Source organism: Cricetulus griseus, chromosome 3 (assembly GCF_003668045.3).
Source record: "Cricetulus griseus strain 17A/GY chromosome 3, alternate assembly CriGri-PICRH-1.0, whole genome shotgun sequence".
In the NCBI taxonomy this organism is placed as follows: Eukaryota; Metazoa; Chordata; class Mammalia; order Rodentia; family Cricetidae; genus Cricetulus; species Cricetulus griseus.
The window spans coordinates 255728342-255753499 of NC_048596.1; the positions used below are offsets into that span (position 1 = coordinate 255728342).

At 41.5% G+C, this 25158-nt stretch overlaps 1 protein-coding gene across 2 annotated transcripts in view; it reads right to left on the minus strand.

The window, feature by feature from the left end:
• Lyrm4 (LYR motif containing 4) overlaps positions 1-25158 on the minus strand; it is a 114796-nt gene that overhangs the window by 13982 nt on the left and 75656 nt on the right. The window contains exon 3 of one of the 2 annotated variants that reach the window (XR_004769385.1): positions 22180-22318. The exons of the other annotated variant lie outside the window; for it this stretch is intronic. The gene's annotated coding sequence lies outside the window, so the exon portion shown is untranslated. The remainder of the gene's footprint in view (positions 1-22179; positions 22319-25158) is intronic. 2 annotated transcript variants of the gene reach the window in all.

Below are 25158 nucleotides of genomic sequence, written 5' to 3' on the forward strand. Positions count from 1 at the left end.
GGAAGTAGAACTATTTGAAAGGATTACAAGGATTGGCATTTATGGCCTTGCTGGAGTAGAGGCAGTCTTTGTCAGAAGAAGTCTGTCACTGAGAGTGGGCTTTCAAATTTAAAAAACTCATGCCAGGTCTAGTCTGTCTTTGTCTCTGTCTCTCTTGGCTTGTGGACCAGGATATAGCTCTCAGTGACTGTTCCAGTCCCATGCATGCAACCATGCTCCCTGCTATGATAATAATGGACTAAGCCCCTGAAACTGTAAGCAAGTTCCCAGTTAAGTGCCTCCTTTCATAAGAAATCCCTGGTCATGGTGTCTCTTTATAGAAATAGAACAGTGACTAAGCCAATCACCATCATCACCAATGCCACTGCCATTATCTCTACAGGTAAAGAGATCAAATGTCTAAAAGGTACATTTAACAAACTTCATGGAGTTAAAACTTACTACTTTGACTTGAAGCTTATTTCTAAATTTGAATCCTTTAATCTACATAGAAAACATCAGTTAATCAGGTGAATGTTATGGATTTAAAAGTCTGTGCAACAGAGTCTGCCCACATCGCAGTCTTGCCCGCCCCACCCCCCTTCCCCCCCAGCTTGAGGTAAGTGTGGGTTCTGCCCAGGCCCAACTCCCCCACCCCCCATTCCATCCCTGGAGCTTCCTGGGTCTGCTTGGTGTGTAGTAAACCTGCCCCGGCAGGCCGTACCATCCAGATTCTGGCCACATCTCAGTCTTTGGTAACTCCTATGCTCTCTGCTTGAGGGTGAGGAGAACACAAGGAGAGGCCAGACCATCCAGAGTTGCTGACATCAAAGTCTTGGCTCACCTACACCCACTGGGAGACCAGAGGAGAGGAAGAGACCCCACCTGCACTGACTGGAAGAAGGGGTGGGAAGATGACAGTACAAGAACACAGTCAACAACAGAAAGACCAGTGTGACGCCACCAGAATCTAGAGACTCTACACCAGCAAGACCTAAACATCCCAATGTAGATGAAGCAGAAGATAAGGACCTTAAAAACAACTTTATGAAGACGATAGAGACCCTCAAAGAGGAAATGAGAAAATCCCTTAAAGAAATGGAAGAAAAAACAAACAAATAAAAAAAAGATATCCAGACAAAATTTCCCTGGGCTATTTTTAGTCTCATTAGTATCTGTACACTGCTATATTTGTCTGACCTAACATCCTTGTGACTATCATTTGAAACCTTTTGGGAGGTATTAAGAGATAACAAGCAGCCACAAATCCAAAGGCTAAGAATGCTATCAACATCTGAAACATACAGCAGAGATTTCCCCACTCTCTTGCAACCTGCTTATCTTATGTTCTGACCAACAATATTTGCAAACTGCTTTGACTTTTCTTTGCTCTTTACTATAAAACATGGTATTTGGGACAATGTGAACTCACATTCCTGGGCAATGATCACTCATGTGGATATAGGGTAAACTACTTGTTCTCTTTGAAGTAGAAACTTTGTTTTGTCTTAACAATGAGCATTCGTTCTATCACTACACAGCAAACACTGTATCTCAGTAGCTGGTGTCCCAGCCCCAGCTAAACAATGATTCTAGGACTGCTTGGTGTGGTAACTCAGGTTTGTAATCCTAGCATTTAAGAGGCAGAGGCAGAAGGGTCCCAGTTTTGAGGTTAATTTGGGCTATACATGGATTTCTAGGTCAGCCTTGAGCTTCAGTGTGAAGCTATCTCAACAAAGCTAAATACAAAATAGCAAAAAAGACTTTTACCATTCCTGTGTCCTTTTCCTCTTCTTTCACTTTCTTTTTTCCTCCTGACCTAGGTATGGTGATTTGAATGAGAAATCTCCCCCACAGGCTCAAGTATTTGAGCACTTGATGCCCAGTTAGTGGCTCTATTTGAGAAAGTTTTGGAACCTAAGAGGTTGGGTCTTGCTGGAAGAAGTATGTTGCTGGTTTTATCCTTGCCTCACTTCTGAATGTAGAAGACAATGCATGTGATCAGGCAGCATCCAGTCCTGCTGCCTCTCCTTCTGCTTCCTTAAGTTGTTTTCCATCATGGAAAACAGTCGCAGCAAAATAACACACCAGCTTCCTCTGGGTGGAAAGAATGGCCTCAAGGATACTAGGGAATGGGCACAATTTAACCTCAAATGCACCAAGAATCCCAGTGTGCTGACTTCATGCTGGCACTGATGGTATCTGTGGAGGGAGCCTTCTCCTACACACTTTTGGCCTACTCCCTACAGTGCTGTGTAAGGTGCCTGAGTCCCTGAAGCAACCCTGTCAGTGGGTCTTTGGCACTGTTTGTCACTGTTGGTACCATCCTCATAGATACTCCAGCCATATCAGGTTTTGGCGCATGCAACTGCAGTGGTTCTATAATTTACTCATCTTATTTCAATCCAGCTCCAGGCCCTGAACCAGCTCTTCTCAAATCTAGAAGTAAAGGATGGTCTGGGTTTGAACTGGCACCTAGGTGGTGAGCAAACACTTTGTTATAGTTGGAACCTTAATGTCCTCAAAGGCCCACATAACAAAGACTTGATCATCAATACCGGGCACTGCTGGGATGTTTTGGAATCTTTAGGGAGTGGGGACTAGAAAAAGACAGGTTCCTTAGAGCGTGGCCATGAAGGGGATATGTGACCTCTTCTTTTTCCCTCTTTCGTTGCTTCCTGGCTGCTATGAGGTGAATAGCCTTTTTCCAGCCCATGTTGTCTGCAGTGAGATGCGGCCTCACCACTGCCCCAAAAGCTAACCACTGAAGGACTGAATTCTCTGAAAGAATTAGCCGCACTAACCTTTCTTCTGTATAAGCTAAAACTAACTGACATACACACCCCCTTTTTGCCAGTTCCACAGACAGCTAGCTCCCATAGCAAAGGGGCCACAACCTGTTCCCAGTGGTGTCACACTCTCACACTCTCTCTGATGAATGCATGAAAGAGTTCCAAGACCAGACCTTATCCAAGATCTGACGTAGACCCAGAAGGTGGACTGGGTGCCCAAGCTGTTCCTCTGACCATTTCTCACAGATGTAGGTACACATGTGACACTCATGAACTAAAGAATCTCTGAATCACAAAGACTACTCCCAGTCTTTGCATATGAGTTCAGTGACAAAAGCTGTCCTTAGGGGTTTTTGTTTGGACCTGTCAGTATCAAATACAATCTGCTGTATACTCAGCTGTCCTTTGGGCCAATTTCTGGTATGTTTTGGTTCACATAGGGTAGGCTATCCACTGCTCTCAGCAGCAAGTGGAAGAAAACCATGACCCTGGATATAACCCTGGATCTAACAATAATATCTGCCAATGTGACAAGTCCCTATTCCAGGGTAATCTGTGGAGATGTTAAAGCCTTTGCTTTGCTCAGTTTCTCCACTCTAGTGACATGTTGCTAACACTTAGCTTTGGGACCCTATTTCGAGTGCTTTTAATATCCAGGATTTTTGTTGTTGTTGTTGTTACTGACAGAACTCCTAAGTTATGCTAAGGCTAAACAGTGTTCACCAGAGTTACAAGAAGAAAGTGGTAGATGCAGCTCTTTACATCTTTAGTCCCCAGGAAGCGTCCTGGACAGAGTCAGGCCACCTGTGCAATTGATTATAATGCTCAGGGACTAGAAACAAATCCTTTAATGCAATGGGGAGATCAGCAATGCAGCTGCCATAAACAATCACACATTCAAGGGATGCAAGCTACAGATACAGCCCAAAGAAAGAAATGTAAAAGTAACTATGAAACAGTGTAAGGATGATTTTGTGAAATTATAGCTCAAGGAAATAGACACATATGTCCACACAGAAAGGTGTCCAAGGATGTTCACAGCAGCACAATTCACAACCACAAAGAAGCAGGAAAAATCCAAATGCATGTTAGTGATAAGATGAACAAATGGTGGCAAAGGTGGCATTCCTATATGGTCTATTCCTCAGTCATAAACGGAATGAAGTTTGGACATAAGCTACAATATAGATGACCTAGACGATACTATGTTAAGTGAAAGAAGCCATACACAGAAGTCACACATCAGATGAAATCTGAAATAACTAGAACATGCAATCTGTTTAGATGGGATACAGATTGTTTGGTTGGGGATGGATAGAGAATGAGGAATGACTGAATGGTTGTGGGGTTTTTGTATGGTATCCTGAAAATACTGCTGCATACAGACTACCCTACAAATAGGAATACACTTCCTGTTTGGGTATATTTTATGGCATGGTGAATTGATGGGGGATGTCCTTCTGTATATATGTTTCTCTTATGGGTTGATGAATAAAGCACTGTTTGTTGAATAGCCAGTAGAGGCAGGATGATAGGTGGGACTAGGAGACGAGGAGAATTCTGGGAAAGGTAGGCAGAAAAGGATGCCATGTAGAGACTGCGAGGATAGGACACTTCAGTCGTTCTCTGGTAAGATAACATAGATTATGGGTTAATAATTAAGAGAGAGAGAGCTAGCCAGTAAGAAGCCCTAGCCTTCGGCCAAAAGGTTTATAATTAATATAGTGTCTGTGTGTTTACTTGTGGCTGAAGGGTGGCAGGGCTAAAGGGTGGCAGGACCTGGTGGGACAAGAAAACTATAGCAACAGTAAATCTCAGTAAAGATGTAAACCATATTAAATGATTTTTCAGTTATTGCTCCAGTGTCATCTGGACTGTGTTGTCCTATGTCACACAGGGTCATTGGACACTTGAGACATGCTTGGTCAGAGTTGAGATGTTCTGGGAGTATAAAACACACATGGGGTTTCTAAGACTTGTTTTAGATACACTCAGTCAAAAATAACAGAATCTTAGAACAAAACTTGCCTTATTAAAAAACAAAAACCCACTGTTATTAGGTAATATAAGACTCAGTGGCTGGCTTGAATTTATGCCATACAATGTATTTCTCTTAAATTGTTCAGATCTGATAACTTTTAAAACTAATTATTAAAAAATTGGCAAACTACACACTATATTATTTTTCAATTCACCATATTCCTTTTGGCTTTTGTTTCTGAAAAACATACACAAATGAACGAGAAATCGGCACCTGCAGTATTGAGGGCCTTTATGCGCCTTGCTTTGTTTCTATTTTCCTTGTTGTCTACACTTACAGAACTACAGTATAGTATGCAAACTGGGGAAGTGACATTTATACCATTTACATTTTTCTGTGGATCACCAATCAGCACTGAGGACGGGAATATGGGGATGCAGTAGGAAGCAGTGTCTGCAGGTTGTTGATTCGAAATAAGATAAATAATTGCTCCTCTAGGAAAAATAAAAGTAGAACCATAATATATGCTTTTCACTGTATGCAAAAGGAATGTTTTATGGAATCTGTCAATGTTCAAGGAACTTCATCTTGGAAAGAGTACACCTATCATGTCACATACCAATGCTCCTAGTTCAAATTGGGGGTGTCAAGGACTTGAAGAATCAGGATACCCAGTAGCCTTGTAGACATGAGCCCTGTCTCTAGCTCACCAATCACTAAAGGCTAAATGAAGCTGTCAGGTTTGACAGTAGCTGCATACACTCCCCTTGAGAAAAGTCAAAGTGACAAGGTTGAGGAGATGACTGACAATCAATAAAAATGACTACCCTTAACTTTTGTTGTTGCAGGGAGAGAATTCATGTGTGGAGACTTCATGGCCCACTTTGAATGAGCTGGCAGTCACAAAATAGAGGATTTGGAGATGATGCCTCCATCCTCTTTTTCATCTCCACAGCCATCCCAAGAACATGTCTTCCGAACCCTTTGTTCACATGCCATGTTCAGAGCCCTTGGATATGGGGAGCACTGTGAGGGAGAAGATCACATTCACTGACTCTGCTTTTCTTCACACTTCTGAGGAAGTTCCCACCTCACTTATGGGGTTATTATACATGTCTAGACTTATCATGTGCACACACTCACAGAAATAGTATCCAATTGTTGAAAATTCTAAAGGCAGAAAAGCTTTTGTGAGGATTCATCAAGAGAACTTAAAAGTCTTATCATACTAAAAGGCAATCATGTCATGATAACTGATCATTTTTATCTCAGGCTTTCCAAGATTACATTTAAAAAATGGATAAGAAGGTGAATATGTTGGACATCAGATTTCCAGTAGTCTGATAGCTGCTGAACAAAGATGGGGATCCTCTAGAAGCTGACAGAGTGGCATGGGTTTAAACACAGCACAGCACTACCATGACCTAGGAAGGCTCAGAAGAAGCCCTCCTGTGGTTGGAGGCGTGTCTCAGTGGCAAGTCCTTACCTAGTATTTTTAATGTCCTTGCTTCTACCCCTAGCACTGAAAACAGGGAAAAAACCCAGAAATCCTCATCTATTCTGCCTCCACCAGTGATTCCAAGCCCTCTATCCCATGCAGCAAGGACTTCAGACTGCTCTGATGCCTGGGTCACACAAGATGCTAGGATTAATTTGATCTGGGGTACTGTTTACACATCAGATTTTTACAACCACACATAACCAATAACCTGCTTTCTGTTTCCATGGATTCCCCTCTTCTGGATACTTCATATGAATGGAATCATCCATGTGTCACATTCATTTACCTTGTGGTAGGATGCATCAGCTGTTGATGACTCTGAGATTATGCACGGACACCTGTGTTGTTTCCATCTTTTACCATTGTAAATACAATGCTCTGAACATTTACACACAAGATTTTGTTTAAACACCTGTTTCAATCTTTTCTGGAGTATACCTGTTGGTCACAAGCAGTTCTATGGATAATTTATTCAGGAAGTGACAAGCTGTTTCTCACTCATCATCAGGATGGTGAAATCTCCCCAAGTGAATCTACTGTCTGGTCAGGACTCAGACCCAGGTTGGTTAATTAAGATCGGCCACCAATTTTTATGTAACCGAGAAACAACAACAACAGGAAAAAAAAAAAAAAAGCAAAAAACCAAGTCAGCAAAATCCAGACACTAAAGCTGACTACTTGATTAAACTAATTATAAAGAAAAGGAGAGAAAAATATGTAAATGGATTTCTCTTGCTATGCCCAGTCCACACCACCTCCAGAGAGACCACCAAGGAGCCAACTCCCAAATGCAAGCACAAAGTTTCTTTATTGAACTCAAGCCTAGGCAGGGACCTCATACTGAAGACTGGTGCAGCAACTGCAGGAGTTGGTCTCCACCTCATAAGCGAGGGGTTTACAAAGGCCAAGATCACAGCATAGGGTTAGGGTTATGGGTTTGAAGCTGATTGGCTGCAGAGTCCAAGGGGATTGGGGACTTTCCAGGGGTTTAACTCTTGTACCATTTGTGCCCATAAAAGTTGTTTTTCAGCTTATCGGGTTGGCTGCCCTGGGCTCAGGGCCATTTGTCTCCCCTCCCCGACTGTCGGGGTCGTATGTAGGCATCTCACCTTCCAGCCTGTCAGCTTTTCCAGGTGGATGGTGTAAGCCATCTGCACAGGTCATGGGGTCAGGTTCTCACATAGTACTGTTTTTGGCCCTTTTTCTCTAGGATGACTCTGGTTTGTCCTTTCACTCTTACAAACATTTGAAAGACATTATCATATGGACCTCTATTTTAATACTAATTCAAATACATGATTTGAAAAATTATATTTGTGGTACTATGAAAAAGGTAAACATCTGCATATTATTAGATTTATTAATAAGGTGATACTCTTGAAGTTATGCTTTAATAAGGATATTATTTCCAGATATATACTACAAATAATTTCCAATGGAATGATAAAACCTTCCTCAAAATGATACAGGAAGATCTGTGGGCAGATACACAGGTTAAAAAAAAGTGTGGCCCTGTTCGTGTAGCTGTCAAAGGTGCTGGATGGATAGCATGGCTTATTATATTATTGTCTTGTTTATATGCCCACTTTTTTCAGTAATAGTTAAAAAAAATTCTCAGCTATTGGAAAATAAGGAACGGGAAACCCTTACCTCCTTCACTGTGTTCCCAGGACACTGCAGAGTATAGATTCCCTGCAGGTAAGATTTTTATGGTAATCAATCAAATTAGGTCCCTAGGTAGGACTCACTCTGCATGCCTCAGGTCTTGTTTCCTTCAAAGACAAGACTTTCTTTTTAAGTTTTCCTGCTGAATCCACTTAAAAGCATTTTTTTTTTTTTTACCCTTAGAATTTGAAATAAACCTAATACTACTTTTTGGGTGTGTCTGTATGTGGTAAGATATGTATGTGTATAACTACATATATGTGTATACAGTTCTAGGAGACTAAGAGTTCCACACAGCTGTGTGGCAAATGTGGCATTGTCCCCATAGGCTCATCTGTTTAACTTCTTGGTCCCAAGCTTGTAGCTCTTTTGGGAAGGAAGTGGAGCCTCACTGGCTGAAGTGTATGCCTGGGAGCAGGGCAGACTCCCTAAGCTATATAACTCAGCTGTGTTTCCTGTTCCCTCTCAGCTTTCTGAGTGCAGATGTAATGTGTCCAGGGCACCTCCTGCTTTCCCTGGAACTGCAAGCCATGACTAAGTCTTTCTCTCTTAAACTGCCCATGTCAGGGCATATTTTCTTACAGCAACAGGGAAGTAACCAGGACAGTTATCAGTGCTATACATTCTAGAGCATCCCACCCTCACTAACTGAAACTGCATCTCTGAAACACTAAGCTCACTCTGTTCTCCAGGGTCTCTGTGGCTAACACCCTACTTCTGGTTTCTGAGTTCAACTACTCTAGAAACCTCAGGTATAAGTGGACTCACATAGTATGTGTTCTTTGTGACTGGTGTATTCGCATGGCATAGTATTTTCAGGTTCACTCATCTTGTAGCTTGTATCAGACTTCTTTCCCTCTGGAGGCAGACCTTTCATTGTGTTGCCAGACCACTGTTCTCCATTCACCTGCTAATGGACTGCTGAGAATGATGTTGCTCTGAACACTGTTCAGTTCTCTAATATATATGTATTAGAGATATATATTAGATATTAGAGATGTGAGATTATATGGTAATTCTATTACATATTCATAGATTTCATTTGTTTAAAGTTTCCTGCTGCCTTCTGGAATGGGGCTGGACTGGGGAAGGAGAAGGACATACAATATCATAGAGAAGAGTATGGGTTTTGTCTGGAGCAGAGCTGATGAAGCCTCAGAATACAGAATGAGGTACTACCAGTCTTGTAGAAGTTAGATAGTGCTTATAAAATGTCAGTGGCTGGAAGGTGGTATTTACTGAGTAGCCCTACTGAACAGATTCCTTTCTCTGCCCTTGGTGTAGCCTAGGGAGTGACTGTCACAAGTCCTTGGCACAGCCATGTAGATAGCTACATGGCTCCGAGGACCTGTGCTCTGAGGAGACTAGGCCAACTGTTCATTTCTCATAATGAAGGACTCTTCACAGAAAGACCTTCTCTACCCACTTAAAGTACAATGGTTTTGGGTAAATTCACACTTGTGCATATATTACCATGATTAACTTTAGAACCTTTTTATTACCTTCGACAGACTCTTAACATTTGCTACCTGGCATCTAACTGCAGTTTTAATACATATGTTTCCTCAAATAAATGTAAGATTTTTATCCCCAAATTCTTTATTGAATGGTGGCAAAAGGCTGGAAACCTAATCTAACTACCAGCAGTGTACAAGGCCTTTGGTCTTACTGGATGTCACTGGGTGATGCTCCTGTGATTACACACATACCTCCTCATGACGTGATCCTGGTTGGGTAGTATTTTGTCAGAGTCTGGGCCATGCTGTTTATTTCCAGAACAATGAGCCAAAATACCTTTTTCATCATTTATATAAAGTAGCCTGACTCAGGAATTTAGTTGTATTATTGAAAAGCTGACTAATACATGACTCCTCAGACTTTCCAAATGTTCTTAGCCCTTGTCAATGACTAATCTTTCTGATAGAAGTCTGTTCTATTCAGAAAAACAAAACCATACAGTATATAGTCCTTTACAATTTTTCATATAGCATCATGTTTTCAAAGGTCATCTTCATAATTCATTTTCATCACCAAATACTATTTCATTGTGTGAAAATAATATTAAACTATTTTACTAATTTGATATTCAGTTATCTGAAGAAATGATGATTCTAAAACATTATGTAGAGAGAGATGGCTACATACCTGTACCACTGACCACACCCATTTGGGCGTGGTCACAGGTACATAGAAGGCATGTGGAAATAAAGGGCTGAGAGAGGGCACAGGCTTGCTTGGTTCCTGTCAGGTCACAGAGAGCAGCTGAGCTTGATCCTCGGAGCTGGAACTTGGGGTTATTGGTTTCTTGTGCAAGTGACTTCTCCCTGAATAAAATTAACCTATATTATCCTAGTCCCCTGTATCTCTCTCTCTCTTTTTAAAATTTACTTATTTATTATGTGTACAGTATTCTGCTTGCATGTATCTTTGCAGGCCAGAAAAGGGCACCAGATCTCATTATAGATGGCTGTGAGCCACCATGTGGTTGCTACTCAGAAGCTTTGAAAGAGCAGGCAATGCTCTTAACCTCTGAGCAATCTCTCCAGCCCCAGTCTCGTGAATCTTAATCTGTTCATCCACAATCTAATTCTTAATTGTCACAAAACCTTATAGACTATATGGTAATGGTTGTATATTATATAGGGAATCCTACTGTGTATCCCACTCAACTCCAGAGAAAATGCCAAGGTGTGACAGAAAGCAAGCCTGTGCTAGATATGACCACCGGCTTTAAGATGGAGATGGAATAAGACAAACAAGCACAAGTCAACGCAAGTTCAGAGTTAAGATAAAGGAGATTTGGGGGCATCATATAGGAGCAAGTGCCAGAGATGTCAGAGGAAAGCTGAAAGCTACAAGCGTTCTTCCTTTGGACCTACATGTCTTGCTCTCTGCAGTCATGCTAGGACTCTAAAGTAGTGAGGTTGTATGAGCAGTCATATGAAGGTTCTCAAAAGAACAACACCAATGCTGAGTGTTTACTACATTCCCGACACTTAAGATAGGCATTTGAATTACAGAAGTTAATGTCTTTTTAACATTTAACAACAGGAAATAGCTATTATTTTCTGTTATATGTATATCTGCCTTTTATATTAGTTGTGATTAGTTGTGTTGTTGTGATAAAATCATAACCCAAAGCAACTCATAATTTATTTTGGCTTATAGCTCCAGAGGGGGCATCCACAATGGTAAGGATTACATGACAGCAGATGGCCAGAACAGGAATCTGGCGATCACATTTTAACTCCACACAGGAAACAGGAAGAGAGGAAGACGGGGTGGGGGGGTATAAACCCTCAAAGCTGCCTACTCTCAGTGACATACTTCCTTCAGCAAAACTGCACCCCTAAAAGTTACATAACACCCCCAACGACAGCACCAACGTCCAAATACATGAACCTATTGAGGGCATTTCCCATTCAAACCCCGGAGCATTCATATGCTGTGGGCACCTTGGCTGGCCCACTAGCTGCTGTGAATGATGCTGCAACCTGAGCGCAGATGTCTCTTTGAGGTGTTGACTTCACTGACTTTGAGTGCATTGACAGAGGCATTGCTGGACCATGAAGTGCAGTGATTTCTAGTTCACATTTCTAATAGCAATGTGTGAGTGTCCTTCCTCTGCACTGTCTCCAGTATTAGTCTTCTTGATAACCACTCTAACTGGGGATGAGATGGTAATTCACTGTGGTTTCTATTTGCATTTTTTTCCAATAATTTCTCATGCTGAACATTTCCCCCACACTTGTTGGCCATTTGTATATACATGACAGGACACCATTAATCCATAAAAAGAATGATATTCTCTGAGTCTTAGCAACATGTGGGACTGGAGGACAATATGTTAACTAAAACCACCTAGTCACAGACAGAAAAATACCACATACTTCTATTCATATGCTGAGGCTGAGTTGATCTTGTGGGAGTAGAGTAGAACTTAGTATTAGAAGCTAGGAATGGTGGGGATAGGTAGATAGAGATGGACAGATAGATAGGTAGATAGATAGATAGATAGACAGGGGTTGGATAATGGGTATGAACACATACCTTGATAGGAGGAATGAGTTCTATTGTTGTATCACATAGTTAAGTTAACATAGCTTATAACAATGTATCTCAAAAATATGCAGGAGCCTGAATGTTCCTAACACAAAGCTTATTTTGACTTTACACACTGCACACATATATCAAGTATCTCATTGTGCCCTGAAAACATACACCATTATTTGTCAATTAAAGACCAACACACAAAAACCTCTCTGTTGGAGGGATAGGAAGAAATGGTGTAAATAACCAGCTTTAAATGACGACAGTAGGTGACAAGCAGAGCTGGCCAGGCAGGCCTGTTAGTCCAGTGCACATGACCTTCCCAGGCACCAAATTGCACTTTCACCTCATTTAACAGAGAAACAGAGTCAAAGTTCAAGTCCTCTCCTCACCAGAAGCATGGCAAATGCATTGTTTCTAAAATGCTGACAAAGACAAGGGAGACTGAAAAATCAGTCAACTGAATATCAGGTTCTGCCCATGACACAAGTTATCCTGCATTTACAAAACTAGAACTGGAGCAGGAGATTGAGAGGATTAGGTAAAAGCATGCCTTTGACTAGTTTTAAGATGTTAGTATCGATTGACATTTTAATGATAATCACAGCTAATATTGCATATGACTTCTTTTTTAAAGACTTAACTGATGCTTGGTATGATTTATAACATATTATCTAGATGACAAGAAATTTGCACATGTATCACAAATATCCCCAAAGCACACAGGTTGTCAGCACTGAGAACAATATTATATATAGGCTATACAGGTTTAGATAAAGGAGGATGTGAGCTCTGGCCTTTACAGATATGAAAATTTCCATGTTTTATAGACATTTACATTTTGTGGCTGGTGACCCCATACCCAAAGCCTCAAACCAGTCTCAGAAATGCCAGTAGCTTCACTGACTTGCTCTTGTGTACATTAAGGCCAGCCTCTCCTAGCTGGTTGCTCCTGGGATTCTAGGTAATTCACCTAAAGTCTGTTAACAGTGCAATATATAATTCAAGATGATTCCGGCATCAGATCCTATGTTATGTGTACTTTAGCATAAGTAACAATGAAAGAGTGATAAACTAGACTGTAGACATGGGCCCTTTCCTCTTTGCTTATACAGTATTCTGTAGGAAAGCTTCCCTTCTGCTGCCTTCCACTTCCTACATAATTAGCTCCCTAGATTAAAAGTTGATCAGTATGCTTTAAAAAATAGCCAGTTTTATATTCAGCCTTGCTAGTCTCCTTAGAAATCATATCAAGAACCTCAAAGTGTGATCATAGCTACCTTACAGTATGTTGGACTTTTAGTCTTGCAATCTAGGGTTTTCATGTATGAAAATCTAAACTTAATAAAATTAAGGGCACTTAATACATGTGAGCAGACACACTGCTAGGGACACTGGGCTACCCGCTGGTTATGCAGGAGACTGAGGTGGCTCAGGTCTTCATGGTTACATATCTTCTGTTAAAAAGAGATCACAAGGATAGTAAAGTGCACAGCTGTCAGGAATGGAGCTTTGGCTTCCTCTGCCACTTAACTTTCCCCTTGACTTTGGGCAAATCATTTTCCTCATCTGTAAAATGCCAGGTGTAATGGTTTCAAATGCACCAGCTGACCACAAAAGCCACTCTAGGCATCTAAAGTTCCACAAAGAAAACGTCTCCAGTAGCCTAGGCAAGAGCTTCTGAGTATAGTCTTTCTTCTTTTGCAGGCTCTTACACCCACAGTATCAAACTGCAGAAAGGAGCATCATTCTGTGAAAATGCAGACTGACTGACATGGGACATGAGAGGCCCCTAAATTTTACAGAGTAGCAAAGTGAAATTCCGAACAGCTAAGGATGGCCACAATCCCAATGCATGCAAGGAGGGATTTTAGAGATCATGAAGGCATTTGGGGGAGGGGTGTCTTATAATTTGATAGAAGCTTTCCCAAATTTTCCAATACTTTGACAGGAATTATGCACATCAGCACCACTGGGCAAATGTTTTAAGTATAAAGACAGGATAATGACCAGAGCTCAGTCTTTTTTCTCCTCCTTCCATATTGGAGATGTCGGACAGGCACGTGATCCACCACTAACTGAGCTCCACCTCCCCATTCTCTCTTTTCAGGAGCATGTATGGAGTTCAAGGGACAATTTGCCAAAGTTGGCTCACTCCCTCCACCATGTGAGTTCCAGGCATCAAACTCAGGTTTTAAGGTTGGTGGTGTGTGCTTTTACTAGTTTCTCTTTGGGCCCCTGTGGTTGTACAAATTATGATACACGGGACTGGGATGATATAGGTTGATTTTATTGGGGAGAAATCACTTACATGAGAAACTGATAACCCAGGATTAACACTCTGAGGATCCAAGCTCAGTTGCCCTCTTTGACCCAACCAGAACGAAGAGAGTCAGCCAGCCTGTCCCTCACTCCAGACCAAATCCCACACTCATGTACACACTAGTGACCATGCCCTAGTGGGCATGGTCAGTACCACAGGTGTGTCTGATTGATCTCTCACTACAGGCCCCAGTCTTTCTTTTCCTAGGATGAATAAAATAAGGCTAAGAGAACCTAGGACCTGATTAGACTGCAAGCTGGAGAGGGACTGAAACTAAAACTGTCCCATTGCCCCAACCCATCACCCAAGAGGGTCTGTGGCATGTTCTCTCTGGTTATCCATGTGTGCAATAGCCTATAGTAATGTACAAACAAGTCTGGACATACTTGTGTCCTGTATGCTCCTCTTATGCTTAGAACCTCCTCGACATGGAGACACTTTCAGTGAGCCTGAAAGGTCTTGTGACTCTCACTTACACTCCCTGACAGTAGAAGTGATACTGCCTGACACTGGAGGTAATGTGACTTGTGCCTGACTCTTTCTTAGAGTTCGAGACTTGGGAAGCTGCCATGATCTGAGGAAGCCCAGGCTACTTGGAGAGCCCATGCTTGCATGTTTTGGCTGAAAGCCCTGGTCTGGCCCTCAGTTGCCAGCCAGCACCATTTGCCAGATAAGTGACTAAGAGGACTTTGTTGCCCAGCTTTCAGATTTCATAGCAGACTTTGCTCACCATAGAGTAACATGGGGCACCTCTGCCATGTTTGAATTTCTGACGTGCAGAAGTAGAGTGTAGTAATAAATGAAGATTGTTATTTCAATCCACCAAGTTCAGACAGGTAGTTTATTATGCAACAAAAAATGGGTATCTATGATCCTTGGGTTAATAGTCTATATTAAACTTAGTTTTGCTTCTACTATTTTTTCCAATCCCCACATCTCCTAAATGGAGAAAGTGAAAAGCTATCTGTTTTTTTTTTTTAAACTCCCCTTTAAATTTGAAAAATAACATGCTTGTATCAAAAGACAATGTTACATCATTTTGGGACTGTAGCCACACCCAGATTTTATGAGCACACTACAAATGGTGGCCCAATCACTTTCTGTTTAGCAAAGCTATTATTTACTACAGAGTCCCCAGGCATCTTATGCCCTCCATACAACCACTCATACCTCATGGGTTGCTTGGCAAGTGCCATCTTCCAGTGTGTGTCAGCATCCCTTTGCTCCTGTCCTACTATGGCTCACCATGGTCTATATTTTGGATATTTCCTGCTTATTAGTTCATGAACCCCCAAGGAACTGAGATAACACATGTATTGTTTCAAGCAGAAAAGACCAGCATATTATTACTTCATGTTCAGAATGGCATTGGAATGATCCTGATTAACCTCACAAGGCTCAAGTGACATCTGTTAGTGCACTAAGGCCTTCAGTGGCCACACTGAAGAGGCCAAGAACTACACTACAAGCAGACCTTTGGTGGCTAGTTGTAGGTATTTTACTGGCGATGTTCAGGATTCTGACCTTGTTGGTTAATATGTTGGTGATGGTAGCTCAAAGCTACTGAGAGGTTGACAGTTAAAACAACAGGACCCATTTACAAGTACAAATTGAGTGGAGTTTTTGTACTCCATCTGAGTACAAAATGATGTACTCAAGATGAATGATGGCATGGGACTTTAAGCTATAGAGCTCAGAAATAGCACATAGCTAGAATAGGGCCAAGATGGAGGAAGTCCCTTTGTCATTGTTCTGGGTTTTGTCACACTTTTAGAGTGCTCAGATGCTTCTCAGCAACCCTTAAACATAAGGCAATTAAGTTTCAGAAGAAACTGGACGTCAAAAAACTGTGGATAGGGTTGTGGTAGGGGCACACCCAAAATATGTAGTGAGAATTTACCAACATAAAACAAATTTTTGGCCAGCAGATGGCAGTAGAGGACCTTGGATGTGATTCCAGAAGCCGGTTCTGAAATGCTGGCAGGTAACTCTTAACAGCTATTGTATAAGTGATTTATGTATTTGGATTCTGCTCAATGTTATATATGCATTACTGAATAAAACATTCACAGTGTGTTTTCCAGCAGCAGCTGAGCTCCAATTCCAAGGTTCTGAGGCCTAATTCCCAAGGCTCAAAGGAACCCCTGACATCAAATTGCTTTTCTTCCCTGAAGAGCTGCTCCATACCCCAGAAAAAGAAATGCTTAGAGCTGGGAAGAGAGATCTGATGTGACCTTATCGTCAGAGTGGTCTTCCAGAGTACGTGTGAGGAAAAGTAAATGCCTATCAGGCAGCTTCCATGAGGCTAAATCATCTGTGGTCTCCTCATGCTGGTAGATTCCTAATTTCCTTCTGACTGAGCCTTCTCAGCACACCTTGCATCCTGGATTGGGAGAGGGAATGCCTGACTCAGGTGGCTTATTTATGAGACTCATGCCAAATAAACTTCTACATGATTTTCTCCATCTTTCCCAGAGAATCCCAGTTGCCCACAGTCATGGGAACTGGGAAATCTCTTCATTGTTCCAAACAATGCCCAGTTAGAACTGTCTAAATGCAGGAGCAGGTATCCATTTGGGTGTTGGAGTGTGCTACTCACTCTGAGGCTAAAGGGATGCACCAGATGACTTCTCAGTCTGGTGCCTGGCGTGATGTTAAGTATGATGGTCACAGGTGCTGTAGGAGGCCACACAGCCAATGTTGTGCCTCAGCTCGATGGGTAGACTCACAGAGAAGGAAAAATATCTTATTTAGAACAATGAGAGGCAGAAATACAGGCTCTCTCTTCTGACAGGGAGACAGTATCTAGAAATCAAGGGAAGGCAGACACACCCCTGTGGGAAACACCACCCTGATATTTCAAACACATGGCAAACCAATAGGCTTCTCACATACATTTATGTTTACACAAAGGAAAGACAATGCAGTATGGTTAGCAGTGCTAACAACTCACATCTGATCATTTCCTCTGGGCCAGGTGGACACCAACCAGTGTTACTGCTTGTAACAAGTCATGTGGCTTGTTCTAAATAGTTGGTCTGTTAGCCTTATTTTGTAGGAGGAAACTGAGGTCTAGGAGATGCCTTAATTTTACATGGCTGGTACCCAGGAGTCAGGACTGAAATGGGGGTGAACTAAGACCCAGAGTCTACCCAACTCCTGCCAATACTTTTCATCACCATGACAGGGTGGGTGATAGCTGTGGTATTTCTTAGCGACAGCTAAGGCTTTCTTGTCCACAGAATTAAAAAAATAAAAAGCTTCATCTACAGGGGAAGCAATTGGTGGGGGAAGAAATCACAGGAGAGATGACAGCAAAGGAGCAGAAAATTCATTTCATGCCTTCATTCCTCATGCATATTGATAGGCAATGCTACAGAACACCAGAAATCCACCAATATGTCTTTAATAAATATTTACCACCTGCGATCTCATTTATCCCCATGGCTTCATTACCAGCGCTCTCACAGTATTGACTGCTGGATCTATACTGCTTGACCAGAGCTATCTCTTGACCCCCAACCCAGTGCAATCACCATGTATATTATCCCTATCATCTACTCACCCCTTTCCTTTCCCTGCCATTCCCTTCTGCCATCACTCAAATGAGCTCTTACTGGGTCTTCTACCTAGATATTATGCTCCATTATCAACTCTCTACAATTATATTTTCTTGTTACCACAATTTCTCTAAGACACACATTTTGCATTACTGCTTTACTACCTAGAATATTTTAACTCCCGCTCACGGCAGATGATGCTTCCAACACTGTATTTCAACCTGCCTGCCTGGGCTAGAGCATAGGGTGTCTTACCTACCTCCATATCACGGCTTGCTAGTTTAATGGCATAGCAGCATCCTCACTTTCTTCAGTCCTAGCAAACAAATGCCTGTGACACTGCTGAGGCTGCCTCTATTAAGCCCTACCCTTAGGATTAGACTTTACTGGGAATGAAGGCCTGTGCCAGGTATAGCATTTATCATGCAAAAATCCTCTAAAGGAGATATTGTGCTCTTCATTTTTTTATCAGCAAAAACTGAAACACAGAGGTCTTGTCAGGGTGACAGAGCCATCAAGGGGAGAGCCAGGATTCAAATGCAAGTGTATGCTTCACTAATGCCACCAGGCAATACCTGCTAAAGTGGTGAATGTAGGTTACCAGACCCCTTGTAATGGACCCACTCTGGCAGATGATGCTGTTGATGACCTGTTCCAGGTTGTCCCCTGTTTCACCTTTCCTTTCAAAATGGTAGGATGTTCAGTCTCCCTTGTGCCCCAGTGATGGGGGATGTTCTTCTGTATGCTATGAACATGTCTCTCTTATTGGTTGATGAATAAAGCTGTTTCAGTCAATGGACAGGCAGGATGTAGCCAGGCAGGAAGTATAGGTGGGGTGATCAGACTAGGAGAATGCAGAGAAGAGGAACACAGAGAGAGTGAGTTGCCATGTAGTTACCCAAAAGGCAGGATGCCTGGGCATTCTCTGATAAGCCAAGACCACATGGATATACTTAGATTAATAGAAATGATTAATAATTAATAATTAATAATTAAGAGACAGCTAGCCAATAAGAAGCCTGAGCCACTGGCCAAACAGTTTATATTTAATAAAAGCCTCTGTGTGTTTATTTGGGACTAAATGGCGGTGGGACCAGGTAAAACAGAAACTCCATCTTCACCCCAGGGAAGTCCTGCACTGTGTCACCAGTCTTAACTGATATGATCAGAGTGGTTGCCCAGGGAATGGCTTGGGCACAATTCTACAACATAATTGCTAAAAACTAGTGTAGAGGGCAGATGGGACTTCTGGAAAAGCTTTATTATCCTTGAGAGGATACAACCAAGCTTTAAAAAAAAAACTACACATAGTATATATGTATTAAGGTGTCACACTGTACCTCATAAATAAGAATGATTACTATGTGCCATAGTGGAGCAGTTTCTTCTGGGTTGGGCAGCATGGCTGTGGTGACCAATACAGACTAATGAAATAATGAAATAATCAGAGCCAGCCATACAGTTGGTAGTGGGGTCTACAACAACAACAAGGCTATGGAAGGAGTGGGCAGGTGAGGAGACCTCACTTGAGTATGGCTCCTTCTTGACCCTGCTGAATGCAGAGAAGCTGCTGCCAGAGAACACAGGGGTGTAAGATTGACTAGGGACTTCTTCATGGTATAGCTGCTTACGTCACTCATGCCCCTGTAAATAACCCTAATAAATCCATTGGTTTATTAAGTTGGACTTGGACAGAACCCTTGCTTGGTGTGTTGGTACCCTCATTATTAATGGTGACTATGTGTCCCCAGGGAAACTTAAGAAAACATGTGTCAATTAAAACAAATAATAATAAAAAAGAAGACATGAGTCACAGGTTTTTCAGTCTTCACTGATTGATATTGCCAAATTGAAGCTTTTAGGTCTCTTAATATTAACTATCCCAAGATTTGGTCTCATACAAATTTGCAACATTCTTATATCAGGAATTTGATGGAGGAGAGGGAGAGGGCAGACCACAGTCATTTTGGACCAATTTGCAGAAAAGCACCAGAATCAGTGTGAATGTTCCTGCCACAATTGTCCACTGTGGAGTCATGCTGTGACTTGCTCTGAGCTATTGCCCTGCTCTAAGTTATTCTGCATTGTGGGAAACAGTGGCTTTTTTTTTTTTTTTAAACAGTAGTTTTTAGGTTGTGCCTCACCCTGGATGACTCCACTTCACAAAGCAGTAGTTGGCTCCATTTTGAGTGCAAATGCTGAGGCACAATGACTGAACCTTGTCTGTTCACAGACACCATGGTACAATGTGAATCATGAGAAAGTGACTGATGAGAAACTTCATGTAACTACCTGAAGTAGACTGTGAGCACACACGTGCTGGTGCTATTGAAATCCAATCAGCAAAGATCCACAAGATCAAAGCAGGGCAACTCCTTCACCTTTGATAGCGAGAGCCACCACCAACCTGTCATCTGACCATCTGATGTCTATGTCAAGGCACTGTAGGCAGAGAACTTCTGGATGTCCCTAGGGCTTCAGCTCACTATGTTCCCAGAGCTTGATGTGGCCCAATTGGCTTCGGACAGTCCATTCACCTATGCATCTGGCACTGGTCTTATGTCTTGCCTCAATGTTCCTGCACTTCATGCTCTGGGCACCTCATTAACTCTCAAACTAGATTCCTTAACTTACAGGAATACATCTTTAAACCTTTCATAGCCACTCACTCTTTGTATCACTGCCTGAAACGTGGTGTGAAGGTTAACAACAGTAATTAAAATAGGAATAGAAAAATCCGTGATTGCTAAAGGCCACAATATCAAGGAAAATCTAGATTACTTGGTAAACTGCTGGCATTAAAACAAATGCAGCTTGTGAACTTACTGCTAGTCAATGAATTCTGACCTTGTGGACAAAGACACAAACATGGTTATCTATATTTCTGACTGAGTGTATAACATCAACATCCTCTCAGAGGACACATAATCCAAAGGCCAGATGGAAAGCCATGGCCACTGGTTATCTGAATAGATTTGGGATTTTCTACTTTAATGATATTCTTAATTGGGTGGTAGGAGTTAAGCTTTTCTGAGATATTTGTGTTTATTAGCAATTTAAACATAGATTTACATTCCATCTGAATTCTTTTGATTTTCTCAGGGAAACAAGGCCATGCTAGTATTTTCTTCTCTTTAACCAGGTTAACTGCTCTGGAAAGCAAATGTGTAGTCATGGTCTAGCTGCCCTCGTTACAGCTCTGTTACATGTTCTAACAGTACTTTCTTATGGGGAATGCCAGCCTGAAAATAATGGCATGGAGACTTACTATTAATTATGAAAGCTTGGCCTTTAGGTTAGGCTTGTCTCAACTAGCCCTTTTAACTTAAACTAACCCATTTATATTAATCTACGTTCTCTACGTTCTGCCATGTAGTGATACCTCTCTTCCATCTTGTACTTTCTGTTTCTACTCCGTCTCATGGGTGACTCTGCCTTTCTTCTTCCCAAAGAGTCTAGCCTATACCTGCCTAGCTATTGGTTGTTCAGTTTCTAATTACACCAACCACAGCAATACATCTTCACACAGAGTACAAATATCCCACAACAACCTGTACCTTGAGTTAGATAATAAAGAACCTAGTTAGGCCACCTAAAACAATCATTTCAGAATGTCACTTCAAATGTCATGACCAGTAGTGCTGTCACCTCCCTCTGAGAATCAATATGAGGTTATAGTTGAAACTGGGTTATTACTGTACACAAAACATACCTTTCAGGCTAAAGTTTTGGGATTTGCTTCACCAACCTTTGTAGCTATTTATCTGTTTTATGAATGGGCTCCTTTAAATCCTTTAAGAAGGCAGAACACAGGCTTCTACAGCCAACAGGGTTTCTGTCCCTGCACTAGGCAGCCAAATCAGGGGCTGTCAACCAGGGAGCAAAGTAGGCCCATAATGTCACCTTTTCTTCTTTGCTTATTTTCCCAGGGAAGTGACAGTGTGGTACTTTGTTAAATCTAATTTCCTTGGAAGCTCCAGGTCTCATTAACAGTGCACCGATGAGAGATTTCTTTTGTGAATTAGTTGGCAGCCACAGGCTCTAGGAAATGACTCTTCTAAGAATAACAGGAAAGCAACACCGTCTTTCTCTTCAGTTCCTGGATTGGGCCAACATCTTCTTTACTCAGGGCACCTAATGTGTTTCTTCCTGTGCTCCTTCACCACCTCTACTTATGTCTCTTACTTGCTCAGAAAACAGCCAGGTAAGGCACATCTGAGGTCCTGTCAATCCTCCTCCAGAGTGCTAACTGGTGAGAGATTCACTTGCCTTGCCTGTGTGTAGAGAGACCCACTCTGTAGTTAAACACTCAGTGTCACAACACTTACTGAGAACATCAAGGAGAAGCAGTCCAAATCCCACACCTGTTGTTAACAGGGCTATGACTTCTTGGTGCAGTGAAGGAGAGTCCTGATCTGGGCCAACATTTGAACAAGCCTTGAGTAAGGCCAGTTTCTTCTAAATATTCTGAAGAACAAAAATATGGCTGAGAGAAAAGAGAAAGAAAACTAGGAAACACATTAAGAAAAATTTTAGATTAGACACAGACACAGACACAGACAGACAGACAGATAGACAGAGACAGACAGACAGACAGACAGACACACACACACACACACACACACACACACACACACACACACACACACACACACACAAACACTATAGTCCCTAAAAAGATGCTGTACTTACACTGAACATTCTATAATAACTGATTGATTAAAGCTTCAGTATTGTGCAGAGGTTGGAATGTTACAGATCTAAAGCCAAATTACACTGGGATCTTTATCCTATTTATTGGCTATTCATTGCCCATCAGTTTGACCTAATAACGTCCTGTGGATACCACATGAAACCTTTTGTGATGCCTCAACAGATCAATACTTTCTACCAATTCCAGAGCTAGGAAAGTTATCAGGTAGCATCTGAGGCCTATAGCAGAGGTTTCCCCACTTTTCTGTAACTACCCTGGTCTCCTTGCCCTGTACATAATGAATGTATTTGAAAAAAAAGACTTTACTGGAGTTTTCTTGTTCTATAACTACCTCATGAGACTTACTACTCTGGAACACAGACTTTGTGGTAATCTAAATTTGTGCCATGGTCTCTCAAATTTGGCTCCAGAATAAACCATCTCTTACTCCCTTTGAGGTGAGTGAGAGCTGTGCTTTTTATGTCATCATAAAAAAATAAAATAAAAACTCTGGAATGCATAACACGGAATTTTGAATCCCCTGTAACATTCTTGTTCTCTCATGTATAATTTCAGTACCAGGGAGATGCAATACTCTTTTCTGGCCTTCCTTGGCACCAGGCACACCTGTAACGCACAGACATACATGTAGGTAAACAAGCCATACACATACTTTTTAAGAAAAGAAATAACCAAATACTTAATTCAGCAACCATGACCTTCTTTCTTGCTCTTAACCATCTCTCTCCACTTGGCAGCTATCAGGATCCCTAGCTTGCCTTCGATACCCCTTTTCTCTCAAACTAATAAATATACAAATAAAATTATCTTGCCACTTACAATATACTGTCTAGGATGGAATGAAAAGTGTTTTGTTAATTTTTTTCAGAATTTCAATTTTCATTCTTGACCCCTAAAATATTTCCTTTAACAAAATTTCATTTTTTGACATGATGCTTGTTTGATATTTCAAAATTTTACTTTAAACCTAAAATTTCCCATTAATTATTGTTTTTTTAGGGCTTCAGGGGGACACATTTCAGAGGAATTATTAGGTGAATAATATTTAGCCATTTAGTTTCTGTTGGAGGTACAGTTCTGCGTGAGCATTAATAATTAAAGAAGCTTCCATTAATATAAGTGATGTCTTCAGGTTTTAGAGTGAAATGGATACTAATGTAGTGATGATAATAAAAGGAGGACCTGCAAGATGCCAAGATGTGTGGGAAAGGCATGCTGGCAAAGAATGCCTGCCATGGGAGGCTTCTTGTGAGAGGCTCTTCAATCCAAGACAGAGACTATCTGGGCATTACCTCATTAATTCTTCCAGGTCTAGAGGACACAGGTATCAAGGATTGTGTCTGGTTCCTTATCCCTCTGTAATTTGATATGCAGGAGAATTTCAGTGGTTGTCCAAGGTCAGAAGGTATGCTCTAAAGCTGGGATTCAAACCTTAGATGTTTGCTTTCAAAGTTACAACTTACACCACTTGTCCTTACAGCTACTTTAGAAAGACATTCCCTAAATTACACTAAAGATGGAGAAAAACTAATCTGAAAAATTTTTTCATGACTTGTAGAAAAAAAGGATACCTAAGGCTTCTTGGGAGCTGAAGAAATCAGGATACCCCAGGGGCTTTTTTATCTCTTAAAATAACCTGAAGTGGACAGAGCTTCCAATAAACATTCTCCTGGGCTGAGATTGAAATAATAAAATTATGGTATAACAGAAAAATCTGGAGCAATTTATATGTAGCATATAAAAGTGTCTGTATATGTAAAAACCCAGGCATTCAAACAATCCTATTAAAAAATCACAGATATAAATGTGATGCTGTCCTGTTAGCTTATCATGGAAGTAAGATGATCAATCCTATGCTATGACTGATTTCCTACAAATAAAACACCATCTCTTAACAAAAACGCCAACCTCTAGGATAAACACAAAAAGGGCAAATAAATGTTAAATGCAAAATCTTTGTGCACAGAAGCAACGAGCAGACTTGTGTGTCTTTGTTACCTCTGAGTTGAAGGCGTGGGTGTAATGATTTCACTAGACCCAAGATGAATGATAAATGCTTGTTTATTAGGGAACACTTACACAGATAAATATAAAAAACCACGGGAGTGCTTCTCTTCCTTCCTAACAGATCCGTTGACCCAAGAGAAAGACTGCTCAAAAGTAAGCCACACCTCAAGCTTCCCTCTTTCTACCTGAAGCCACACCCAAAGGGGTGTGGCCACCATTACAGGTTCACCAGCAAGACCGCTACACTGAGTCCTTGCTAATATTCAGATATTAACCTTTATTTCAGGTAAAGGCAATGTGGGGTATTAAGAGGCAGTAACATGCCACAGCACATCTACTGCAGCTCAACATGTGAGCTTTGTGGAAATCAGGTGATTATTGATGGTGGCGAACCAGGCATCCATTATTAAAAGCGACTCCATCCTAAGTCCCAGTTTTTGATGGCAAATGAACACCATCAGTCAGGTCTGCTCTCTTTGCAAGTCTTTCTTTTCCAGGATGATTTTCCCCTTGCAGCACTTCATTTCCTTCTTGCCTAGCAAAGTCTGAGGATCTTAAGGCCATCACACCAGTGCTGCTACTTTCT